Raw genomic sequence first — 6,201 nt, 5'->3', positions numbered from 1 at the left:
CTGCATATGGAAGCCACTTGGAAATTTATGGCCAACAAACATGGTAAGCGAATATGGGGCTACTGAGAAGTAAAACCCACGGACTTAGTACGTAGTGTTTACAAGAATAGCAGCTTTCTATATACCTGTGATGGCGATCCTATGGAACGTATGTCACAGGTGGCACGCAGAGCCCTCTCTAGGGGCACGCGAGCTGTTGCCCCAGGTCAGCTCCACTGTGCATATGTGTGTGCCTCCTGCCGGCCAGCTGTTTTTTTGGGTGTTTCTGCTGTGCATGCGTGGGGGGCACATGCGTGGGGGGCACATGCGTGGGGTCATGAATGCAATTTTTGGGGTCATGCAGAGGTTCATGCATGCATGTGCAGGGGGAGTGTTGTATGCGCGCTGCATTATGGCATGCAACAACAATATTAGCCATCACTGCTATATATCATGATCATCAACTTCCATCTATGCTTGAGTACAACTTCATTGGCTCTGCTTGCATGCTATGCAGTATGGAAATTATAGTTTCACATTGAAGACCATCACAGGGATGGATAAGGAGGATTGTTGTTTAACAACAATTGTTGATCTTGAAAGACACCAAGAACTGTTCTTTGGGGAACTGAATGAATAAGAAAGGGGACATCATGGTGGGACATGTTTATTTAAAAAAAACCCAATATGATGCAGAAATGAATAGAATATGAAACAGGTACTCTGCCCATGTTTAAGCCCTGCTCTTTATTTGCACATTCAAAGATCACCTATTCTAATGCTACCCGCCCATCTAAGGTCTCATTCACTGCAAAGATGACGTTCTCCAGAAATGTCGGAAGCTCATTTTTTTTGGTTCCGCTAGAGTTTATCGGGAGTTGTAGTTTGAAGAGGACTAGCTCCCCACAACTGGTCGTAATTGTTCTTTTCTTTTAAACTACAACTCCCAGCAGACACCGCCACCGCCCAGGAAATGTACGTAGATGGCCCGATGCGGAGATCGCTGGTGAGTGTCCGTAGAGGGTGGCCCTGAGAAAAGAGGGGGAAAGAGCGGAGGGCGGTTCTGAGAAACGAGGGGCGGCAGCGGGGAGGAGAAGCTTTCCCCTCTCTCGGCGATTGCTTTACTTTTGTTCGTGGCTGGCAAAGTTGTTTCTCTACTGGGAGGGCTGGAAAATCTGGGTAGGGAAAGAACGTAAGCTGACACACCCCCCCCAACACACCCCCCCCCCCCCACACACACAAACACGTCCGGCCTTTGGGTCTTGCCTCTTCATGAAAATCTGTTCTTTATCTCGGGCTCCTATTAATTTGGAGTAAATAGCTTCTAAAAATTGAAGTTCTTTGCCAGGGATCCAAGTAGGTAGTTGGTGGCTGGCCGTCTCACTTAAATTGGATTACTGATGCTTCAGATGTGCTGAAATACCTTCTCAAAATGCCTTGCAGATGGACAGTTATTGTTCCTCCTTGATGTCACTATTACACATTTTTGCATTAGTCCAAGCTCTTTCATCAAGGTTAAGGAAAAGATACTAAGAAACCAAATGGGTGGGGAAATTGCTGACTGAATTAAAGAATCATCCCAGTTTGGCAAGGTGCTATCATTTTAATTTTAATTGTATTTATTTTATCAAGCATGTATAAGAATAGATATAAGTATAAACATGATTATGAATACAGGAAATGGATGCGAGTAAGGGGATAGTAGGACAGGGATGGTAGGCACGTTGGTGTGCTTATGCACGCCCCATACAGACCTCTTAGAAGGTCAACAGTAGACAGTTTAAGGTTAAAGTTATGGGGGGCTTGGGGATGAATCCACAGAGTCAGGTAGTGCATTCCAGGCATTGACTACTCTGTTGTTGAAGTCATATTTTCTGCAATCAAGTTTGGAGCGGGTTTACATTAATTTTTTATCTATTGTGTGATTATGTATTGTTGCGGTTGAAGCTGAAGTAGTCATTGACCTGACCGGTAGAGCATTGTAGCAGATAATTTTGTGTACTATGCTCATGTCAGACCGAAGGCGGCTAGTTCTAAGTTGTCTAAGGCCAAAATTTCAAGCCTGGTGGGTATGAGGTATTCTGTTGTGAGCAGAAGTGTGCAGGACTTTTCTGGTCTGGAGCAGGGGTATCAATACACTACAGCAAAGTTACCGGATAAAACTCCCATTATCCATAGCCAGCCCCAATATGGGTGATAATTGCCTGCATTATAGAATAAGTCATGCTGTCTTGAGCTTAGCTGAACTTTCCTCTGGATGAATTCTGTTGCTCTTATGTGATATAGTAGAGAGTTTACTGAGTACAACAGCTATTCAAGAGGAAAAAGTCACATCGACTACATTTCTTGTTCAATTCAACCACAATCTAGGAAGCTGTGATTTTCTATTGAGTCTTGGATATCCGAAATAATTTACTACTGCTCTTAGGTTTACGACTTACGGAGAGATGATGAAGAAGGAAAAGGGAAGAAGGGAAAAAAAAACAATTCAGGCACTGGTTTTTTAATAGACAGTTTTATACTCCTTTGTGATAGGAACAGGCTGCTTGCAGACCTTGGTAACTCTACAAAATAATCTTGTGACATGATCCTTCTTTAAAATGGCTTAACTATAGCCTTGTTGGTTTTATAGGGTGGGCTCTTAGCCATTTGAAGCTTCTTTCAAGACAGCTACTGTCTCCCCTAAAACTGTCAGTAAGGTATATGGGGTGCTGGTTGATACTCTGATTTACTTGGTTCTTAATGCACAGAAACTTCATGGAGCTTTTTAAAGATTTGTCAAACATAAACAAATTCCCAAGAAAAAATTAACATTTCAATTTTGCATAGGAGAAATCAACTCTTGATGTTTTTATCTCAACAGACTGTAAAGTTATTATACATTCTATATTCATAATAAATTTGATTTTCTTCAAAGCCACCCCAAAACAAATCAAAACACTGAAATCTTTAACCCCCCCAACCCATTATCATAAAATCTTATTCAGAAAAAAACCCCAGGCTTTTTATCACTTCAAGGCCATAGAATTGGACGTGTAGAGGCCTTTTCCCACTTCTGTTTAACATGCTCTCTGCCCTCCTTGAGTTAGCAGAAAACTATAATGGCATGAAATTTGCTGATCCCACTGCTGATCCCTAGCCTTCTTCTATTATCTCTTTTCCACTGCTGGTCACCTGGCATTCCCTCCAAAATAATAGCTGACAAAGTCTAATGGGCTTCCTTCACCTTGAGTTTGTCCTTGGATGGACAAGGGGGGAAGAAGGAGGGAAAGTTTTCTTTAAATTTTCTTTAGCAGTTGGCTGCTTACCCAGGAGTTGGGGACAAGAGAAAGGCAGTGTCACAACACAAAAATAGATATATGGCCTAGCATGTTTGTATCATCGTTAAATGAAAACCCAAACACTCTATTTTAAGACTGAAAGTGCCTTGTTTTGTGCTGTCAGTATTTTGCTGAGTCTTGTGAGGTGCAAAAATCCCATGGGATGCCTCCACAGCTAGAAAGGAACTGCATAGTACATTAGAATGTGCACAACATTTACTTATTGTATTTATTAGATTTTTACTCCACCTTTGTAACTTTATAAGTAACTCAAGGAAGCAAACATATCTGGTATTCCCTTCTATTTTTCCCACACCCCCACCTTTTGAGGTGGGTTGGGCTGAGAGAGAATGTGATTGACCCAAGGTCACCCAGTTGGCTTTGCTGCCGACGGTGGGACTAGAATTCACAGTCTCATGGTTTTTAAGCCAACACCTTAATCACTGTACAAAATTGACTGTTTTTCCAGAGATCCAGCCACCGATTTAACCTGTTGTGCGAACCAGTTTGTTGCACTGACTAAAGCATATTATGTATTTGGGCACGCCATTATAACTTTGGTTTTAGAATTGGGATTAATTCATATATTAGATGAACTGAGCATATTAGTCCAGAGCAGTGTTTCTTAAACTTCTTGATCTCTCTTTTAAAATGTATTTAGGACCCCCCCCCCAAAAAAGCTTTCGCTTGTATGGATTATATTAATATTCATATAATATTTATATAAATACATCAATGTTATTAATAAAACTGATGCATTTATATACTATTTATATATAATATCATTAAAAATAATATAACATTATATCATTGAAAATAACAATATTAAACCCTTTAGATATGACCCAACCTATTTTTCATGAAAACCCTCCTTTTTAACAAATAAAAATAGTAGCAAAAACAATGACATTAAATTTTTGCAAATATCTTCAAATTTTGGTTTTGCAGATCTCTCAGATGGTCTTGCGGGACATGCATTGGGGGCTTAGAAAATTCCGAATTATGTCACTGTTTCCTATTCTGTTTTCTCTAAAGGTTGTTTTGCATGCTGACGCTGTCTTGCTCTCCTAGTATATCAGAAAGCAATCAGCCCTATGCAGTTACAATGAGAAAAAGCACAGCTATGTTGAAACAGCACACATGTGCCTGAAAATGAGAATTGTAAACCAACTGTGCAATAAGACAAGGCAAAATATTTGTAAAAGATCCTTTCCAAACTACATTAGAATGAGTGAAATATCTCCCAAAGTTCTTGGGCTTCCATGTTAATTCAAAGTCTATCCCTTAGGGTTGTCTCCATATGTAGCTGCTTCTCTTTGAGGGTGATCCCTATAGAGCCGTGATGGCGAACCTACAGCTCGCGTGCCCGGAAGTGGTACACAGAGCCGTTGCCCGTTGCTCTTCTGGGTTCTGGTGTGCCGGCCAGCTGGTCTTCCAAGTGTGTGGGACCGCTGGAAACTGGAAGAGCAGCCGCCTGGTGCGCATGTGCTTGCTGGGAAGCTTTCCAGTGCGCACGCATACACCACAAACTGGAAAATCATCTTCCTGACACGCGCACGCAGAACGGACAGCTGCTCTTCCAGTTTCCGGTGTGTGCGTGTGCGCACACCCATTCCTGTTTCAGCACTCAGTGCTGAAAAGGTTCTCCAACACTGCTATAGAGGTAGCCAGTAAAGCAAAGTTCAAGAGGAATTATCTTGATTTTTTTATTTTAGCTTCCAATGTCCTCAAATCACATTTGGAAGAATTTGGGCTTTTGAAATGCTTAGACACACAAAATGTAACAGTAAGACACAGGTGCAAAAAAAAAAAAAAGCCGATCAGATGTTCTCCAGTTGTGTGGACTCTTCAACTACTGTAATTTGCAGCCATTGTTGCTGTTGTGTGTGCAGATAGATACCAAACAGGATGAAACCAGCTATTGATTGCTCCCACAAGCAGTATACACAGTATTGGGCTGATCTGTATATGTGAAAAGAAGCTGCCATCTTAATTTCCAAGCTGTGCTTCATTTGAAGACAAAACCATTTCTTATTGTTCCCACTATGAAAATGCATCAAGTCAGACTCCTTTTTTGTTTCTTCAAATGATCTTGTTATTTTACAATAAATCAACAGGCAGGCACCCCCCTGATTGAAGCAACTGAAACTCACATGCCGCATTATCTTGCATAGTGTTACATCTAATAAGGTTTATTTTTAATTTATAAAAGGTATATCGCTTTTCATTTATTAAAAACAATCCCAAAGCAAGGGAAGTGATGAATTAAACCACATTTCAATAAAATAACTTGGCGGTAACTTCTGTAAAATTGCCATCTTGTAAACACATTGCTTCCCCAATTCCCACATCTTCAAAAACACAAAACAGCTAGAACTCCATCACACAAAGCCATGTAACAAAAAACACAAATGGCAAATAAATGGCACAGTAGCAGAAATTTAGGGCTGGGCAAATTGCCCCTGTAATTGGCTCAGCACCAATTACAACCTAACAGGAAGTTAATTCCAAAATCGGAACCTTGTATTACAGTAATTGTATTAGAGTCCTCCTCATAGTAAACCCCTCTCTCTCAAGAGGGTGTATCCGTTGTGGAATATAGTTCTCCAGGGAGTATGAAAAAAATAAGCTTCTCTGACAGGTTTATATTCTCTCTCAGTAATATTTAATAGTCTTTGGAGGGCATTTGTTTTAGTTCTCCACTATAAAATGGCCAAAACGTTTTCTTTCCAACTCTGCCTTCCATCTCCATCCAGAGATGGAGGGCGTACGTTTTCCTGAGAGTACTTTTTCTTCAGAAGGACAAATAAAGTTGTACCCTAGACATTCGTGGCTAGGATCATTCTGCCTGCCTGCTGAGGAACTGCCTGTCTGTAAATTACGCTTTGTAGGATTCCCTTGG

At 40.9% G+C, this 6,201-nt stretch overlaps 1 protein-coding gene across 2 annotated transcripts in view; it reads left to right on the top strand.

The window, feature by feature from the left end:
- Positions 1–240: 240 nt before the first annotated feature.
- Positions 241–6,201, top strand: part of SMUG1 (single-strand-selective monofunctional uracil-DNA glycosylase 1) — a 28,308-nt gene continuing 22,347 nt past the window's right edge. The window contains exon 1 of one of the 2 annotated variants that reach the window (XM_032211379.1): positions 241–985. The gene's annotated coding sequence lies outside the window, so the exon portion shown is untranslated. The remainder of the gene's footprint in view (positions 986–6,201) is intronic. The other variant, XM_032211378.1, reaches the window with a different exon arrangement.

This window comes from Thamnophis elegans, chromosome 2, assembly GCF_009769535.1.
Source record: "Thamnophis elegans isolate rThaEle1 chromosome 2, rThaEle1.pri, whole genome shotgun sequence".
NCBI lineage: Eukaryota > Metazoa > Chordata > Lepidosauria > Squamata > Colubridae > Thamnophis > Thamnophis elegans.
Note: the sequence above shows the minus strand (reverse complement) of the source record. Positions and strands in the feature narration are given on the sequence as shown.